The 21,191-nt window shown below is 42.4% G+C and overlaps 1 protein-coding gene across 1 annotated transcript in view; it reads left to right on the forward strand.

The window, feature by feature from the left end:
- Positions 1-5,717: 5,717 nt before the first annotated feature.
- The window catches only part of RINT1 (RAD50 interactor 1), a 53,570-nt gene continuing 38,096 nt past the window's right edge, over positions 5,718-21,191 (forward strand). Inside the window, exon 1 of the mRNA XM_075712635.1 lies at positions 5,718-5,730. The gene's annotated coding sequence lies outside the window, so the exon portion shown is untranslated. The remainder of the gene's footprint in view (positions 5,731-21,191) is intronic.

Consider the following 21,191-nt stretch of genomic DNA (forward strand, 5'->3'; position numbering starts at 1 on the left):
TCCCTTGTTGTGGTTAGTCTTCTGGTGATATTTTAGTGTGATAGGTCAGGCAACAGAACACTGTTCTGAAATTTTGAAGGCTTTCTGCTGAGAAAGTTTAGATGCATGAAAATTGCATGTTAAATGTTGAATGTGAGAAAGCAGATTACGTATTTACCCTTTGTTTCCAGGCTAATTTTAACTTCACAGGTTAAATTGTGCTCCTGCATGAATACTTGTGCCTGTAGAGAGAATGGTAGAGACAAGCAGCTGATGATGGAGAAAATGGTGAGAATGCTTTTTTCTTTGTCAGGGCAGTGCTGTCTTAGAGTTACCTTGTAGCTATAGCTATAGAGCAGAAACCATGTCAGGGTCCCAATCATCTTTTCAGCTACTCATGTGCAGTTCTATTTACTTCAATAGGAGGTTTATATGTAGAACTGATTGGACAATTGGGTCTTAGCTAAGTACAGTGAGCTTTGCTTACATCAACAGGATTATAAATTTGCCAAATGTGGAGTCAGGAAGGAATTTCCCTCACGACCATAATGTCAGCAGCATAATCAGGGTGAGGGAACAATCTGCTAGCACAGAGAGAAGGAATTACGTTGGAACCAGGTGGATGTATACTACACACTCAATTTCTTTCAATTCTAATGGACTCATATTTTGGGACTCTATTCTTCCTGGGTTTTGTTCTTTTCTTCCCCACCTCCCCTCACCCCTGAAGAGCCACTCAGAGGATGCTCATGCAGAAGTGCAAAAAAATCACTGAGACTCTATATGTATGTATAGAGGATTACCATGTGCAGTTAGCTAACTGGAGAGTAAATTAGGGTCAGTAGAGGCTAGATGTATTTCAGAAAAGGAAGGGGAAAAAAAAAACACCACCTTATTTCTCAGACTCTTGAGAGTGTAACTCCCTTCCTGACACAAACAGTAAGTGAAAATTCAAAAAATTACAGAAACAATTCAAGGTATGTGGTGGTTAAGAATGGATCTACCCTGGATTATGTTTATTTGAATCCACTCATTTCAGTCAAATTCTCCATCCTTATTTCAGTATATGTCTTATTGTGAGTAACTTCGCTTTTTCAAAAATAAATGATGAATCAAGAGAGAAGACAGACTAAATAGGAAAAGAAGGCATTTGTAAAATCAGTATACAACATAAATAAAGAACAGTGGACTGGGTCAGAATGTATCTGTTTCTGGCTGTCTCTCTTTGAACATAATATAGGACCAGGTGTCTGTTTTATTACAAGGATTACCATAGAGCTCATTCACTCTGGGGAAGGGCGCTATGAGATTTAGGTGATATGACTTACCCAGAAAGGAGGGACGACAGCAGATTTAGATGATCTTAGGTGCAAATACCAGGGGAGAAAATACCAAATTATGGAATGATTTTTTTACCTGTTTATAATACAGTTTGGACCAGTCACCTGACACCCCTCAGATGTTTGGTTTGCTCCTTTTTCACCTAGCTTTGAAATATACCACTTACACAAGACTACATTAACTTTTCAGATGTGAATGGAATACATTTGTACAGAATAAAAAGTTACCTAGCAGCAATTCTGTAAATGTGATACCATCATCTTTCTGAGTATAATTCAAAACTCTTCCTTCAACAAAGGGATGTTAGAAGATTTTGCCCTGATTTCTGTACCAGTTCCTTTCAGCACTGCTTTTCCCACTGTGTGGTAGCATGCTCTCTCAACTGTACTTTCCCAGAAATCAGGATATGACCCAACTTCACGCTGCTCTTGCACAGAATGGAACAAACAAGAATTAACACATAAGGCAGAGGAATAAAAAAAAAAATGGGGGGTGGAAAAAGAACAATGTAGTGAAAGAAAATTCCCAATTAAAGGAGAGTTCTTATTAATATGCAAGTCCAGCCTTCTCATCCTCTCGCCTTTCATGGCTGTCTCTTTTTCCTTCAGTTCCCACCCCCATTCCGCATTTCTTTAAGTATGATACGCTTGTGTAGGCATACAAACAATGAGTCTGTCCTTCTCTTGCTCACTTAAAGAATTTTCTGGCTACTGAAGTGCTTTTTTTTCCCCTCTAGTATGTAAACAAAGCAAAGAGAAGAATTCTCAGCTTGGTTTTGAGCAACACAGACACCAGACTTAGAGATAGGAAGTTATTCAGCAACAGTAACTAATAAACTGGGTTTGCTTTTAAAGTCAGGAGGACTGCTGGCTCATCACTGCTTGAGTATAGCCAGTTAACATTAATACGAGCAATGCACACGTTAAACAAGAAAAGTAGGCTTGTTACCTCAGTAGTGTAACTGGAGAAGGAATAGCAGGAAGCATGAGTTGGGATTTCCAGAAAAAACAGGAGGTCAGAAATTCCTGAATTTAGATTCCTGGCTCATTCACTGATTCATTGTGCTCTGTTTAAAGTAAATTACATGACTCACCTGACTCATTTTCTTCATCTGTAAAATGGTACAGTGTATGCCAGCTGCACAGAGTTAACATAGGTAGAGAATTCTTGTTTATCAAGTAAGTTGGGATTACTAATAAAAGAAGAAAGATGTAAAAGACAAAGCAGACCAGTTTAACACAAATTTGATATGAAATTAAAGACTTACCTATACCCAGAAATAGCTGCATCAACCCAGATATGTATTGTACATAGTGTAAAATAGGGCATGAACTGGCACAACTTAACTCAGATCTGAAATAGGATTAAAACAGACTGTGGCAATATTTTAATGATAATATTTCTTCTAATGTTGAAGTACCCAGATTTCCAGAATGACTCATTCTAGCTTCCCCCATTACTTCCAGCAGGCTCCCAAACATCCCTTGAGTTAAACTTCCTCCGGTTTCCTGGGTCCTTGTCTTAAATTTCTTCATTAGCCCCCTCTTCACCTGGTTCTCAGCTCTTTACCCAGCTTGCCCTTCTCATTTCAACCTCTCTCATGTCCTTGTTCCAATCTATTGCCTTTTTTTTCCCTCTCTTTAAATTTGATGGTTTCTTCCTTCATGCTGATTAAAGGTCAGCAAGGGAAGAGAGGATCACTGAAAGATTAGCGACTGCTTTCAGTTCCCTGATCAAACACAACACAAGCAATTATAGGGAAAGTTCTTCAGCAGTGATGCAGTGTGGTTTGGACTCATGCCTACTGTTTCTCTCTGAATTGCAGCTATGCAGTCTGGTCATGCGTGTGAGAGATTTATCCACTAAGTGAGCGTGGAATATTTTAAGACTTAAGTATTAAACTCTCCCATATCTCTATCCAATGCGTGCAAAATGCTGTTTTACAAAGTCTCATAATTTGGCCAAATTTGAGAAGATTTTCATGGGGATTGCAAAGGCACATCTTTGATATTAAGGCCTCTTTCTATGAAATCTCATCTTCCTACTTGAAGGTAGGGATTGCCAACCAGTGAGATGAGAATCCATTAGAAATCAGATGCAGGGCTTACCCAGTTTCCTTTTCTCTTGGCTTGGACTACACAAACAAGAGTCACAATGCAAACAACAAGGGACCAACTATAAGCTCAAGCTTAATGTAAGAGGAAGCAATTGACTCATTTTCTCTTGAAGAATAAAGCCTCTTTCTTCTCCACAACCTCCCCTGTACTTTTACTCAATACAAGATGTTTTCACAGCCTTCAGAAAAATCAGACACCAGCTGACTAGTAGGATGATGGCATGTTATGTCAGTAGTGCCCCAGATGTCCTTTCTTCACACATCCTTCAGTGTGACATCGCTACAACACCCTCTCCAACACCCTTCTGGGAAATTAACAGCCATTACCCTACCGCATCTCAGCAAGGACCAGTGTTCCTTTACAAACCTTCTGGTTACAATACATTCTGAAATAAACTTCTGTTAGTGGAATGGCCAGTAAAGAAGCACTGGCCAAACTGGTTTGTCTGGGTACAGTTTGAAAACTTCATCTTGACAGCTGAGTAAGCTTGTCCTGTTTTGTAGGAAGCAACCCTTTGGTAAACGATGGCTCAGTTACACAGGCAACATGCATTAGCAGCTACAGTTATCAGTACACTATTGTTTACCATTAAGGCCCAGAACAGTGCCACTTTTGCTTAATTAGTCTTGACTGCGTGCTGGAGCCAAGGAACTACTGTGCTAGAGGGGCATTTCCAAGAAGTGACTCAGGATTCTTTTAATATGATCAAAACAACTTTCTTTAAAAAGTATGAATTATTTCATTACTCAGCATGGGATATTTCATCCCATATGATTAAAATTTTACTAAGTTAACAGTAACTGGATCTTACAAAGTGAAATGTCAGCCAGCTTCAATAGTCATAGGCATTACCAGCCTGGTTCATAATGTGTGAACTAGCCATTCAGTTTCGTTCTATCTGGATATGTCTATACCATATCTATACCATGTAAAACAGCAAAATGATTTTTTTAAAAGCAGAAAATGTTACAGCTAATCGTTAAAATACAAGCAGAACTGGCTTGGCTTGTTAGCCAACCAGTATTTCTTTCCAGCCTTCACAAAGAACATTCATAAATGAACTTTGTTGCTTTTAAAGAACCGAATAAAGACTGATTATCCACCTCTAGGCACATGAAATTCCCTGTGCTCCTACTATAAGATCCATAACATCAAATAACAGTGAAAATATTATAAACAGTCAGCTATGTTCATTCAAAGCACAGATAATTAATCCATTGCAACTTGGCCTTGTGCTTTGTTTCTTAGAAATGAATTCAGTGGGCTTGATTTTTTGGGTTTGATTTAATCATGTTTTACACCCACTTTGCCATTCATTGTAGTCACACAAATAACTGTGGTAGGAAATATTCACATGCTTTTGCCTTCAGAGCTGCAAAGTATTATAAAAAACATTAAGAATGTAAATATTGTCACCAAAGAGTATGTCTTCATTGCAGTATTTACTCAGGCCAGGCCTTTAAATTCACTACGATGTAAAACTGCATTCACACAATATATCCATCTGTTTACACTAACTTCTAAGTATTGGGATTTTTATTCACCTTCCAGAGCACTCAGTACTTTACTAGCTGGGCTACCCTGATACAGAGGGGGATTAAGCACAAAACTAAAGGATTATGGCTATTTCATTTCCTAGTGAGGAAGAAATCCAGTGTAGGGCAATGATTTCTTCTTTGTCCAGATACCTGACTTTAACCTGTTTTGAAAATAAGGGCTTTTATTCCCTTCAAACACTAGTTACAATAGGCATATAAATCCATTTCCTAAAATCTCCTCCTCTGTCCTAATTTACGCATTATTCTTCAAGTAAGAACACAATTGCAGAAAAAGCAGAATGGCAAGAAACTGCAAAATGGTAACAGAATGCACATCTGATTAGTTGATGGTAGGATACATCCAAATCTATTTGTTTACCAATACGCTCAGTGCTGTTTGCATTCCATGGAACAATGCACTGTACCATTTCTATGGGGACAGAAGCAAGAAATGATACTGTGAACTCAATACACTGCTAAATCCAGTGCATACATTCAGAGCATGCTGCTTATCACTGACAATCCAGGAGAACAGAGTGTGCCTTTTATGTCTCTTCCTTTGAATTGTAGTTGAAAACCATGTGGAAATGTGATGTTGTCAATGGTTTTGTCGACATACCGATTTGTCTAATACTGTTCTGGTTATGGCACCTTTGCCCGCCCTGTTCAAAACTTTGAATAAAGCTCTCTGTCTCTTCTTTCTTTCCCCAAAATAATACATAGTTCAAGAATTCTGTTATGTACTGTATGAAATAGTCCTGGAAATCTACCTGCAAATAAGAAAAATATGCGAAAACCTTACTTGCAGTGAAATTAACAGTAATCTCAATTGTTGTTTTGGTTTTAGTTTTGTTGGGTTTTTTTAATCTTTGCTGGATCAGGGTCCTTTTCACCAAATATGTACCTGATTTTGCCCACAGAGAGAAGAAAAGAAAAAAAAGTATCACCACTGTAACACTTTGTACCATACCAAGCCTTAAATTAATATTTTATGTGCTTATTATGCTTTCATTTCATCTCTCTTTTCTGTTTAGAAAGTTATATCCCATGTTGCCAGTCTACAGAGCCTACAGTATTTCATATCAATGCGTTCCTACACAGAAATTGTGAGGGTTAGGAGGCCCTTATGAGGGACTGGGACTGTCAGATAAAAGGGATGTTTACCAGTTATGGTTTCAAACAGCAGTGCCATGAGAATATATTAATCAGCTGGAGGTCCCAGACTGGAAGAAGAGACAATTTTTCCTGGCATCTGGTAGAAGACTGTTAGAATCTGGTGACCGATTAGCAAACCGCTGAGTGGAGAGAGCCAATGAGCTGTAGCACAGACACAGGAAGTTAGCTCGCTCCAGCAATTTCACTGACCACTGTGATTTTCTCATATTTCAATCATTTGTAAGACTCATCCAGCAGGAACAGGGAAAATACACAATTGAACATTAAAAGGATACTGAATAAGGATGCCAAGGCTAGCTAAAAATAAATCTGATTCTTATCTTTTTGGCTGGAAAGCATACTCTGAACTAAAAGTGACAGGAGACCAAACACTGCAAGCACAAAATTGTTTCTTCAATTAATACAAGTGGGACTTGCTGTGGACACTCCCTGGAACAGTGCTTTAATGCTAGTACCTGTATAACACTCACAGAATTCAGTAGGTACAGGTAAAAAGATAGGCACTTGGTTCTTGCTAAGCCTCAAATCCCAGCATTGAGTAAGTTTAATAGTTACCAGTTAAACCAGGGCTAGAGTAAATCATTAATTGCATAGGTAAATTTTCCTCAGTTGGAATTTATATCGGATCATATGTGCACATACCCACTAGAATGAGGGGCCCAAGGGGGAAAAGGAGACGGGAGTGATGCAACTTTTGTCCCTGACCAAAGGAAGGGTCATACTATGCCATCTGCTGTCCCCCACACTAATACCTGCATAGGTGATACTGTGGTGATGCTGTACTTCTATCCATAACAAAGAACAGACCTTCTACCTGGTGGCTCTGTCATGAGTTCTGTTTCTGTGTGAGTCCATGCTTTGATAAATCCATGGTCTCTGTCCATTTGGTTGTTTTTGAAGTCTGCTCCATATCTAGGTTGCCAATTCACTACCTCTGCTGCAGGAACTTCCTACAGTATACCGTTTTTTTGCCCCAGTCTAAAATCTGAGACAAACTGTTCTGCCTCAAAAGCTGTCCAGTGTGATTGTGCCAGTAGATGCATTTTATTTTCTTTTTCAGGCATTGAATTACTCCCTGCTTGATCCTTTCCTCCTCAAACTTACCAAAAGTAATAATCTGTAAGAGTGTGCCATCCAGAATTAATCTTCTTTGCTGTGCTCACCCCAGAGGACTACTAGAAGGTTGTGCAAATCTCCAGCTAGCTCACAGCATGCTGGAACACAGCTGTCCCAGAGAGTCTCTTTTTGCATTGCTTGAATAAAATAGCTGTACAGAAATGGAGAAAGTCATGTGAAAACAGGGACTTAAACCGCTGTATTGTCCCTCGTGCTCTGGAGGCAAATGGAAAATAATAAGTAGACAGACAAAAATAGAAGTTGCACTGAATTGTTAAAGGCCCTCAGAATAATATTACAGTGCACATGCTGTAATTCATGTTCACACTGCAAACAGGTGGGATGGACACCAAGTAAGCAAAACATTAATTTATCCCCTTAACTGTGCAGATAAGACTAGGCTCAGAGGGCTTCAAGAACATTTCCTAATATGACTTTTTCAGGAAGAGATCACAAGGTATGAAAGTATAAGCCCTGTTTCCTTTCCTGTTGCATTTTTGGACATCAGTGGTGTTGCGTAACTCTTAACTTTTCCTCTCTCTGAGAAGAAATGGTTCAGCTTTTCATCATAGCCTAGTAATTTTACTTTTCTGCTGTCAGGATCAAACATGCCTTCCTAAAATTTTTTTAAATGCCCACTGCAGACAAAGGTACAGGCGCAACTTCCATAAGCAGGTCTGTGTTAGCTTTTAATGAGCCAGTTTGGGTACTACAGCAGCAGCCTGTTACCAGTGACCTGTGGTTATTCTGCGCTAAATTATTGAATTAATGAATTAGTAACCTAGAAAATTAGCAGGCTACACTGCTGGTTAAACTCAAGCTAACTAGTTAAAGTTAGCTTAAATATGTTAACACAAGCTGTAGTTACATAGGATCTGCAGAGCTGAGAACTATTTCTGTGATCTTAGACCCTAAATTACAGTCTTTCATGTAGCAATACATTGCAGTCACATTGGCCAGTAGATCACTGGAGTTGATCTGAAATTCAGGACCTGGAGTCCCCAGCCTTACATTGAAATGAAATCCAGCCATGCTCGACCTTCTCCACCACCTGGTTTCGATGGGTGGAATAAGAATTGGGCATGAGGCCAGAAAGCAGCTGTATCACGCTCTGGTCTGCTCTCTAATCTGGAGGAACTAAGGGACCAGGGTTAGGGTATATTGTGCAGCACAACGCTTCAGCAGTTTAGACAGGACTTGAGAAAGTTTAGACCGTTTTAGATTAATAATGAGTTTGTTGAATACTGTGTGTATAAAAATTCTTTTTTTCTGAATTTAGTCACTGCTTAATCATGCCTCCCCAGCAGACAGTAAAAGAGCATAGATTTTTCAGATTCTTTCCCTGTTTTTCTGAAAGTAGCATATCATTAATTTCCTGTTTCTTAAGAGTTACTTTTGTGTGGGCTTTCTAGGCTAAAAGGATAATCCCTATTTGTATATAGGAACAATTCACCCCATATATTTAAGCACTTAAAATTTAAAAATATCTCTATTTTTACTACATTCATCCTTCAAGGCAGGTTTAATTTAATTAATGAGGTCATGGTACCCTAACTCAAAACTTCTGTTTGCAATGTCTGGAAACTTTGCAAAACACCTATCTCAAAAGTTTCATGTTTGTTATCATGCTGCATTTCTGTTTGTTTTCTAAGCAATAAACCAAAGACATCTATTAATGAAGACCAGTCACTCAGTTAACCACAGACAGCATTTTTTATTCAAGCTGTGTTTAATTAAATTGGAAAATCATCCTTTTGTAGGGCCAAAGGATGTGTTGTATCTAAACAGAAATGTATGTCAAATTGCAAATTGCTCTCCCCTGTGTAAGTACTACAGCTTGCAACACAATCATTTTAAAATGCCAAGAATGCTAGCACCAGAACATTTGCAAATGTCAGAAATTGTTAGTTAGGTTCTTAAAGTTTTAACTCTAAATAACTTATTCATCTCATAACTCATTTAACCTCTTTCGAAATTATAATCTTAAGCTTTTTTTTCTGAAGTGGAAAATTATTTATTTGTACTGTGTGCAAGCAATCTAGTACTCTAAACTAACTAAAATATGTAAGTGAATCATCCCTAAAGCTACTTTAATTGCTATTTTACTCCTGTTTTCATTTTTTTATAGGATTTGCATTAGTATTTTCTTAGCGTATTTTCTAAGAAAACAAGGTTTGTTTGAAAGGTTGGTCCCCGCCTGATATTTTTTTAATTCATTGTCCAATTTCAAATAAAGCTGGCAGAAGGTTAGAAGTCTCAAAGTTACTATGAGGATACTAAGGATAGACACTATTAATGTCTCCATTGACAGCAAGGGAAGGAGAACTCAGGAGCCTTCCACTCTATTTGGCAGGAGCTGCTGCATCTTCACCAGCGAGTCAACCCATTCTCCTACTGGGGTTCAGGCAACAAGCTGGAAAAGGGCAACCAGAGGGCAAAGGTGGCATCTAGAACAATGTACAAATGAACTAGAAATATTACAAGGTGCGGGGGAAGGCATTTGAGATATAGAAGGGAGCTGAGGGTATTGGAAGGAAGTGCAGGAGGCAAAGAGAAAGACTGGGAGAATATTTTGATGGCATCATGGTAGGGAACCCAGGATATAATTTATCAAAAAATGACCTTCATTGGTTTTACTACTCATGAAACAAAGTAGTGGTTTCATAGGCCAGCATCTTCTTAGTACTTTTTAATGGAACCTATCTGCATCTTAATTGCCAAAGTTGTTTGAAAATGGGACTTCTGGCTGGGGTTTCTACATCTTTTCTTTAAAATGTACCTGTTTAACTTAGAATCATAGAATATCTCAAGTTGGAAGGGACCCATAAGGATCATCGAGTCCAACTCCCTGCCCCTCTCAGGACTACCTGAAAGTAAACCATATGACTAAGAGCGCCATTGAGATGCTCCTTGAATTCTGACAGGGTTGGTGCCATGACCTCTTCCCTGGGGAGCCTGTTCCAGTGACTGACCACTCTCTCAGTGAAGAACCTTTTCCAGTATGAACCTGAATCAGTATTTAAAATTAGAAGAGATTGGTATAAATTATTTTGTAATTTGGAGACTGTCTTGGGATTTCCATATCTTTTTCAAACTTGAGAAAACATGATTTGCAAATCAGAGAGTTATGGCTTTACAAATTTGATGAGTGATCAGGAATTGGTTCAACTGTCATCACATTTATTTTCACCTAATGAACATATTGTGATTTATAAGTAAGAGCGGTTTTAAAATGGGCATTGAACCTTACACCTTGATTCTGATTGAGGGATGCAAGAGAAATTGCAGGGTTATGATTCTAAGATAATACTTTCTGGTTTGCACCAAGTTCAGATCTTCTCATTTCTTCATTCGCGGATGTTGTGGTTTAGCCCCAGCCAGCAACTAAGCACCACGCAGCCGCTCGCTCACTCCCCCTACCCCGATGGGATGGGGGAGAGAATCGGAGGAGTAAGAGTGAGAAACACTCCTGGGGTGAGATAAGAACAGTTTAATAATTGAAAGAAAGTAAAATAGTAATGATAATAGTAACAATAAAATAATAATAATAATAATGATATACAAAGCAAGTGATGCACAAATGCAATTGCTCACCACCCGCCGACCGATACCCAGACAGTTCCCGAGCAGCGATCGCTGCTCCCCGGCCAACCCCCCCCAGTTTCTATACTGAGCATGACGCCATATGGTATGGAATAGCCCTTTGGTCAGTTTGGATCAACTATTCTGGCTGTGCCCCCTCCCAGCTTCTTGTGCACCTGGCAGAGCATGGGAAGCTGAAAAGTCCTTGACTAGCATAAGCAGTACTCAGCAACAACTAAAAACATCAGCGTGTTATCAACATTCTTCTCCTACTAAATCCAAAACACAGCACTATGCCTGCTGCTAGGAAGAAAATTAACTCTATCCCAGCCAAAACCAGGACAGTGGACTAGCTGAACTGCATTCTTCCCAATGTCTAAATTCTGTTCACATTTTTACCAGGGTGTCCCAAATATATTTGAAGTCAAATAAATACAGAGTTTTTGTGGGTATTCTTAGCTCGGAAAGTACAACTGTCTCTACATCAGTTATGTGAACTGTCTAGTCTTACAATAGAAAATCAGAATTTGGCATCTTGTTCTTTAAAGCAAATCACAGGTTTGTTAGTCTTAGCTGCAACTTTGCTTAAGGCACATTGTTTCAATTGCCGCCATGCAGTCAGTCAAGCTGCCTGCTTGTTGAGTGTGTATTTATATGGCACGTCTTGCTGAGAAAAACTGAGCATGCCTTTATCAATAAGGAGTTGAGCAGGGTAGTATTCATGCAACTCACCCTAGTCATGTCTGCAGTTTTTGTAAAAGTTACAAAAAACCTGAACTTAAAATCTTTTAACTTGGGTACAGCACTGTGAGCTGGTTACCTTGGACTACCTGGAGCTGATTCAGTTTTCCTCAACCCACCTGGATCAGAATCCTTCAACAAATCTGTCTGCAGTGTGTTGTAGGGCATTTTTTTCTCAGTATCACATCAATGGCAAATACTGTACACTGCTAGAGGATGCAGCTGCTGCCCACACACTACGTAAGTGCATTTCATAGAAATACACACTTAATATGGATTTTTTTGGAGGTAACTCTTCTGATTGTATCCTAAGTGAGTATGTGATTGAGAAGCTGTGTAGAGGGATGCTTCAAGATGTGGGAAGAAGCTTTTGTGGTTTATTAGACTATATGGTTGTCAGCAAGAGAGAAAGCATTGGAATACAATGCATTTGTACAAGATAATCCATATTGTAATTGCCACTCTATCCTCAACTGTATTTCTGTAGCAGGAAAACTAACACCAAGAAGATGAGGGGAATTATTATTTGTAGACCAGTGATGACTAACAGTGGCATGAAAACTTAATAGACCTATACAAAGAACAGTCTATCCACAGAGGAGTGCGTTGTGCATAGGAAAGTCACTGTGTGGAAATTGGCCACCTAGGCTGCTGTGTGATGTTGCAGTGCCGCAGTGAGCCACAGTGTTTCTGTGAAGGTTGTTTACTTAGCGTGACTATCATGATTTTCAAAGGGACTTTGATAATTCACTGGAGAGAGCTTTTCACGCTTTCTCAGTTTGTAAGGGGCAGTTCCAGACCCTATTGTAGGGAGGAGTGTAGAGCCAAATAGCTGCTGATTAATGCCTTCTGTTTTGTGCCTGATGAATTTTATGGATTACAGTGAATAAAAGGCTAATTTGTCTCCTAAAGCATATATTGATATAAATGTGATCACTTTTCTGCACTACCTAACTTGGGTTAATGGAGTGTTGCTTCAACGTATTGTGTTTCTGGCATGTTCTGACTGTAGCAATAATGTCTGTGTGGCCTGAACTTCCTATTCATTACAAATGGGTGAGCAGCAATAAGCACTTCATCAAACAGGTATTTCTTAAGCTGTCAAATTCAAAGCCTTAATAACCTAAAGAGCAGTGCAATCAGACCTGCCAACTGTAAACAATAAACACTTTTCTAAAATGTAGCATGGCTTACAAATCAAATAAAACTGAAGTTAGGTTGAACTGCAACTCAGTTGTAGTTTATGAAAGCATTAATATACAAAAGAATGAAGGCAGCACCAGTGCCTGATACCAATGGCCTGCTTTTCTGCTTTTTTCTCTTCTCCCTTCCTGCTTCTTTCATGGCCAGTGCAACACACTACAGGCATACGAAAGGAAAGGGCTGCAGGGTTTCCTGAAGTGTTCCAGTTAACTCTTTTCATGTTTGACTGCTAACTCCCGTGCATAGAGATTAGAGAGAGACTTCAAAAGATTTTAACGTCTTACTAAGAAGCTGAAGCAGCAGCAGAGCAAGAAGTAGGTGTTCATTGCTCCATGCAGAGGCCTGAACATGCACACCTACTGTCCCTGTGCGTTTGGCCCTTCCCTTTAGCTGCTACCTGTAAGAAATTCTTCTGAAATTCTTTGGTCTGCGCACACTTATACCTGAATTTGAAAAGATAATGTCATTTCCTTAGTTACTTTCCCCCCATAATCTCCATTCTTGCAAGCTGCTGCTTCTGTTCCTTCCTCTTTTCCTGCAGTAATTCAGAATTTTCTACTGAACTGTGGACCTAATATTACATGCCGTGCATTTCCACTTGGTCTTCTGTGGCAGGATGTGCTTACTGAGGCTGGACAGGAAAATGTGCAGGCTCTCCAACCTGGAGCCACAGACCGCAATGACAGTCCAGTCATTTTTTGTGTTTATGTGGGAGAAACAGACCCCACCACCACCTTCTACTTCTACAGAATAAGGCCATCAATCACAACTGTATCATGTTAGAATTTTTGCCCTACCCACACCCACAAGTAGCAGGCAAATATTGATTAACAATAGAAAAAAATCACAACATATTCTTTTGTTAATTTAGATATTATTTTTAAGAAAGGTGTCTTACTCTAGGAGAAAGCAATATGACTGTCAGTGAAACAGGTATCGGGGAACAGGAAAAAAAGAGTGAGTTTATTAGTCAAGGCTGTCTGTCTTTCATAGCAATTCAAAAACATGCATATTTTGGAAGCCACAGAATGATAAAAAGGTGTCTTTTAAGTCTTGGAAGAGGAGAGTGTCCTTTCAAGGATACAGTGGTGCTTTTCAGAAGATCAGTGACTGTGCAACATGTCTGTCAATGGAAGGCTCATTTCAGAGCAAACCTTGCTCTACCACTTCAGGTAGCTATTGACTAACATTACTGATTGCCTACAGTTCTTGTTGCATAAAAAATCTGTAAATATCACCTCTTTAATATGAGTTAAAATCAGGGGAAAAACCTAGACAAATTGCTTAAGCAACCACTTTTTGAATGGTGTCTGTTGAACCAGACTCCTCCCTTGCCACAAGTTAAAGGGAGGAGGGAAGAGAACTGTCTGGATTTTAGCATTGAGGGCTCGCTTGTCTGAGTTACCCCAGCTGAAACGGTGACTGGCCAATGGGACTTCAGCCAAAAACACTTCACCTCTCCTTCTCTCACGCCTGTTTTTCCTATTCCACTCCAACACACAGTTTCCACAGAAACAGTAAGTAGCACGAATAGTATAGGGTTTGGGTGCCTTTCTGCAGGAGTAAATGGTTTTTTAACAAAAAGAGTCTGAATATAGTGTTGACTAATTAACATCTCATTTTGGTGAAAAGCTTTATTAGAGTTTAGATTCAGAGGTTATCTGGATACTAAAAATCATAATTGGAATTTCTCTCTCAACATTTTAATCCTTGTGTAGTAATTCCATGGATTGCATGACTATCTGGCAGCAGAAATACAAAACTAATATTCCATTTTATCGCTTGGTTTAGGGCTTTTTCAGATTTCTTTTCCCCCTGCTATCCATCAGCAACATTGGCAAGTGTCTGATGCAAAACCAGAATCAAGTAAACCACTGTACCAGCCCCCTATACGGCTTCCACTGTGCCCCACGGCCAAGCTCAGACTCAAAGCAGAATCCTCCCTAACATTGCACTTACTTCATAATTATAAGGTAACTTTGTACACTGAAAAATAGAGTGAAGGTGGTTGCTCCTAGGACATACTCCATGCTCCCAGCTGACCACCAAGCAGGTGCCTGGGAGACCAGGTTCACTGAAAGGCACACTCCTAAGTTTGCCACTGAGCCAGCCGCCTGACCTCCTTACAGACCTTCCAGCTGCCTGTGAATAATTGCCCTGCCAGAAAAATGTTGTCGTGCCAGTCACTAAGCTCAATGATTAAAAATTGGCAAGTACCTCTCGCTCCATTTAACAGGCAAACTTTGCTGGGATGTTTTCAGGATTCTGGTCCTCATCCTCAGCCACGCAGGAGAGCTTATTCGTGTGCTGCCGGTACCGATGCGCTGGCCCAGTGAATGCCCAGCTAAACAAGCTGCTGCGAAATGACACTGTGGTGGAATATTCCTATTACCTATTTCCTATTTGAAATCATGAGTGTTTACTGTACTCCTTGTAGACAGGGGCCTGAAGTCAGTTGTGCTCCTTTTGTCAAGTAGCCAGGAGGACCCAGGGATTACTTTTGCCAGTGCTAATCAGTTCAGACAGCTCCATAAGCGAATGAAGTATCAGTAGTATCTCCAGGCAGCAGGAAGGAGAAGGGTGATAGATGGAGGATTGCCTGTATTCTGGATTTTATCATCCACAAACTACATGAAGAATTAGGCATGTAAAGAGGGAATACTACGATGTGGCTACAGCCTAGAAGTTAACCAAACGCAGGTATCATATCAGTATTTTCTGTATGGATGATGGGGAATGAGATTTTAAAGTCATTCAGAGCTATGAGTAAAAAAATAGCACAAGTATTGCCATAATCCATTTTAGTTTCATGTCTGTCAATCTTTGACATGAATGCTGTGACTTCTAAAGTGTTTTTTAGTGACCAGATCCAGCCGTACTGAGGACAGCAGGCATTTTACCAGGAGCTTAATAGGGGACAAAATTTCACACCAGTAACAGTGATCAAAGGCAGCCAAAACAATTCATGGAAAACCCCGGTGTGACAGCAGGCGCAGGCAAGGCAGGCAGGTATATGAAGAGCACACTGCTACCCTGTGGGCCAGCGCTTGAGCAGCATGAGCTGCCAGGGTGGCTCATTTTCTCAATCCACCTTTGCAGCCTTCCGCTTTTCCTCCTGCATGTGAGGCAGCAGCTTTGCTGCAGGAGACGGCCCCACTCAGCACCGCTCAGCATCCTCGCTGTTCCGCAGCCCTCGTGAGAGCAGCGGGAGCAGCCAGCCCTGCTTGGCAGCTCATACTTCAGGCTCTTCGTCCTGTCTCAGCTGTTTTCCTCCTCCCATGCACGTGGCACTAGCCCAAATACACAGAAAGGTCTTTCAGCCCTTGGAGGTGAAAGGCCTTCCGAGATAATTGTGGGTGGTGGCAGAAATATGTAATTATTCCCCCAGCTCAGATTCCTGTTTCTTGTAATACTTGCTCTTTACTGTCTTTGCAAAAATTGAATGCTGCCACTCAAAGATACTTGATCTGTGGGCGATAACATCCTGTTTTGTCTACGCTGCTGCAAAGCTTTACAACATCACTGAGAGCAAAACAAAGGTACAAAAAGAAAATCTATTTCACAGTTACCTCCCAATCCTATGGTTAAGGTTTTACTTATCTTCTATAGTCACATACGTTCTTAATTTAAAATTACCCTGTACAGAACAGTACCTGACTATTTGCTTACAGCTACCTTTATATCATTAATTTTTTATAGAGGAACAAACTTGGTCAAAAAAACCCCAGTCCTCTCTGCCTAAAATTCTCATTGTCTGTCTAGATAAGATGCTTTTCCACCTTTCTCCTATTGCAGGCTAATTGACCAAGGGATTTGGAGAGATGAATTTGAAAAATAAACAGCCAATCATTTTTAAAAAAGAATGGGGGAAGGGAAGAAGGGAAGAATCAACTTGGCCTATTAAAGCTCTATAAACCTTGATAATCTGGGTTCTCTGAAAAACATTTTTTGTCATTAGTTTGGAAATCTGTATTATTCTTTTTGGACTGTTTTCAACATTCTTCAAAGAACCTCCTCACTGAAATTACTTACCTTGTGCATTAAGTTCTCTATCTCAAAAAAAAACCAAACAGTTTTTTTCATAATACTGTACTTTTAGATTTTACATGGTAATGAATTATCACCTTCACTTTTTCCTTCATGCAAGTCTTCAAAATAAGCATTAGAAATGCAAACAACCTACATATGAAAAATACATTAGGCTTTTAATAGTTCTTTCATTTTAATTCTCTGTGGAGCTATTAGTGACAGGTAAAATCAGACCAGTTGAGTGCAGCTGGTGCAGAGAGGTGTAAAATTACAACTTATCTGCCTGATTGTCTGTGCCCTGGGAGGCATAAAACTGAAGAAGAGTGAGTGCAGTTATTGCTGCTCTATTTTATTAGTTTTTTCTATGGAGTGGGAACAGCTCAACTTTGTACCTTTGGGTTTTTGAGGAGCATCTTTGGAGGAGACTGACTCAACATGCTTCTCACTTTTATTCTCTTCTGTGCTGTTTTAGGCTGGGATAGAGTCAGATTTCTTCATAGTAGCTAGTATGGGGCTATGTTTTGGATTTGGGCTGGGAACAGCGTTGCTAACACAGAGATGTTTCAGTCACTGCTGAGCAGTGCTTACACAGAGCCAAGGCCTTTTCTGCCTCTCACCCCAGCCCAGCAGCGAGCAGGCTGGGGGTGCGCAAGAAGCTGGGAGGGGACACAGCCGGGACAGCTGACCCCAGCTGACCCAAGGGATATCCCACACCACATGACATCATGCTCAGCATATAAACCTGGGGGAAGAAGGGAGGGGGGGACATTCGGAGCGATGGCGTTTGTCTTCCTAAGTCACTGTTAGGCGTGATGGAGCCCTGCTTTCCTGGAGATGGCTGAACCCCTGCCTGCCCATGGGAAGTGGTGAATGAATTCCTTGTTTTGCTTTGCTTGTGCGTGCGGCTTTTGCTTTACCTATTAAACTGTCTTTATCTCAACCCACGAGTTTTCTCACTTTTACTCTTCTGATTCTCTCCTCCATCCCACTTGGGGGGGAGTGAGTGAGCGGCTGTGTGGGGCTTAGTTGCCAGCTGGGGTTAAACCACAACATTTTCCTAGCCAGACTTACGCTCCCATCTGCCAATGTGTGCTATCCTGATTTCCCCTCCTGGAGAGCCTAGGAGTAGGAAGACATTATGAACTTTTTACAGGCCATAACCATGGTCAGTCATAACTTTTTTCCACAAAACAAATTTCCTTTAGATTGCATTAAATAAAGTTTCTAGGGGAACATACTGATACTCATATTTGAACTGAGATTAAAAAAATATTTTAATGATACCACCTCACAGGTATATTAGACCATTTATAATAAAGTATTTTTAATTGTTAAACCAACCAGAGGAAAAAATCAAGCTAAACTTGCAGCCATATCATTATTTTCTTGTATTTTACACTATACTTCTATACGTAAAAGGAGCACTTGACTAATGGAAAGAGAAAGTGATGATGCCTGCATGCCCTTTGCCAGCCTGCACTTGGAAACCATGTTAGGGGTAGACCATAACAGAAGGTGACTGAGCATGCCATCTTTTAAGTACTGATGGCCTCTACTTGCCAGAATGGCTCAGTTTTATCTCAGAAGCAGAACTAGAGATTCCCTCCTTCCAGCCCTTGAACCATAGGAATGACGGTCTCAAGGATTTTGTCCATAGATTCTCAGAAATAGGCAAATAGTTCTTTAATATGTCGGAGATTGCTTACTGGTATTGAGAAAGGAGTCAAACTTTGCTGAAGATATTCGAAAACTTGAGAAATGCATAGTGATGATATTATTAGCTATTTACTTTGTGGTAACACCTGCAGGTCCTTCAAAATGCTGGTTCTTCACTGTATGAGGCACTTCATACCACTCCAAATTCTATTCAATCCAACCTAATGGTAATGGATGACAGATGAACATAGTCCACAGGGAGAACTAACAGTAGGGTAATTATCATACCAAGCACAGGTTGTAATATACAAGCTACTTAATTACTGACAAGGATTTTGTAGACAGGGAGGTACTTAATGTAGGAATTTGGAGGAGGAAAAATAAGTATTTTAAGGAACTTCTCCCGTGCAAGATGAAAGAAGCAAAAAGTTACATGAGGAAAAAAAGCTGGACCGATGCATGGTAGAAGTCTTGCTGGAGGCTCCCTCCCCCCAGATATTTTCAGCCAGATAATACGTCTTTGCCTGGGAGAGCCGAAGGAACCACCTTTCAACATCTACGTATTGCGGCTGTAGTAACTGGTCAGATGACAGCAATGTTCAAATGACGCACAGCTCTCTGTAATTTCCCTTACCGCTGAGACAGCCTGGGAGTTGGACAATAGTAGTCCTAGCTCTGGATTCTTCCATGATGCTACAGCCTTCAGAAGCACCCTACTCTGCCTTGTCGATCGCTGATGTCTATCGCTGTTTCCAGTCCACTGTTGACCTGTTCCCAGGAGCACATTAAACCCATCCCTAATACCTACTGGTTTCTAGTAAGTTATTTAAATCCGAAGTGTGAAGGGTGGACAGGGGGTAGACTAAAGCTCTGTGATAAAGACACAGCTTTGATCCCCTAGTACTTGATAAAATAAATCTCTATGGATCCATCTCTGCTCAGAACTAAGGATAGCCACAAAGCTTTGCTCCCTCCTTTCTAACTGCAACATGCATTTCCTTGATGCGGTCTTTCATAAGCTAGCCATAGAGCAATGCATGCGTACCTGGGATTTTTTTAAATCCAAACCAAAGCACTCCATTGCGTTACCTACCCTCTTGGAGCAGAATAAGAAAGTAAGTACAAGGGATGAGAAAATAAGTCACCCCTATACGAGTAGCAGTTTTAAGTCTCATCACATGTGAGTGTGTTGAGTACAGCTAGAGAATGACAAGTACGAGAAACTAAAGAGTGGCATGAATAGCCTGGCAAAGAGGAAGTCTGAAGCTGGCTAGGATTAAGATATGACACAAAGGGCCTTAAAAGTAAAGACAAATCATACGTGTTCAAGTTAATGAAAAGATGTTGTTTGCACCACTGCTTAAAATAGAAAGGAGGGTAGAAGATGACATTGTGACAATGTCAGAAAAGAGTCACAGTACAGATCCAGCCTGGTTTTAGTTAGTTTTAAAATGGTAGCACGATTTGCATCGGTACAGTGTAGGTTTTCAAATGGTACTTGAACACGCCAGCATCCTGGGACTCGCGTTCAACTTGCACCATCCATTTCATGTTAGGGGAGCTGAGGAAGGCCACTATCTCGCAGACATCGCTCCCTGCTTTGCCTATAGCTGTATTTTGGAAATTAAACGTTTTCTGTAGAGCTGCCGCTCTTTTGTAAATTCTCGTCTGCCTCCTCTAGATACTTCAAACTGCTTCGCACCGGCAAGGGAAGCTTCCGCAGGCCCGAGGCGACGGCAGCGGCTGCAGAGCAGCCCCTGGGTGGGCGCCGCCGCCTCCCCGCCGCTCCCCGCCGCCCACCCGTGCGGCTGGCCCGGCCTGGAAGCTCTCATTAGCCACGGCCGCGCTGTCGCAAGGCGCCCTGCAAATGGCACCTCCCTCCCTCCCTCCCTCCGCCTCAGGCCCCGGGCCGGGGGCTGTTCCCGCTCTCCCTCCGGGAGCCGCGGCCGAGCCCCGTACCGCAGCGCGGCGGCTCCGCGGGGCGCGGAGGCGCTGCCGCCGGCAAATGGCCGCTGCGCTGGGCCGGGCCGGGCCGGGCCGCCGGGGCCGGCCGGGGGCGGGCGCAGGCAGGAGGCCGCCTCCGCACACGCGGAGCTGGGGCGGGCCCGCGCCGCTCGCTCCCGCCGCCGCCGCCGCCTCCTTCCCCGCGGCGCTGGCTCCCGGCCCGTCCTCCCGAGCCGGCGTGCGGTAAGTGGCACCCCCGAGCCGGCTCCCGCCCGCCGGCGGGCGGAGGCGCGCCCTCCCCCGGCAGCCGCCCGGGGCTCCTCGGGGGCGGGAGCCGCGGCCTGCGCGGCGGGGCCGGCTCCCGGCTCCCGCTCCCGGCAGGGGGGCAACTTCCCCCCCAGTTGCGCCGGGCTTTCCCCGGCCCGCTCCGGGGCCCCCGCAGCAGCCGCGCGGTGCCGGGAGCCCAGCGCAGCCCTTCGCCGCCGCCGCCTCCCGCCGGCCCCGGCCCCTCCGCTCGCCCTCGCCCTGCCCCGGCAGCCTCGGGGCTGGCAGCGGCAGAGCCGGGCCGCGGGACCTGCCGCCGCTCTTCCGGCCCGGCCCTCCCGGAGCGCTGGCTGCCCGGCCCGCTCCCCCCGCCCGGGTCCCTGCCCGCCCGCCCGCCCGGGTGGGAGCCGCTCCCCGCACCCGGGCGCTTCCCCGCTGCCTCCCGCGGGCGCTGCTGGGTCATGGTGCCCGCCCGCCTCGCCTCGCCTCAGGCGGAGCCAGCTTC

This window comes from Pelecanus crispus, chromosome 1 (genome assembly GCF_030463565.1).
Source record: "Pelecanus crispus isolate bPelCri1 chromosome 1, bPelCri1.pri, whole genome shotgun sequence".
NCBI lineage: Eukaryota > Metazoa > Chordata > Aves > Pelecaniformes > Pelecanidae > Pelecanus > Pelecanus crispus.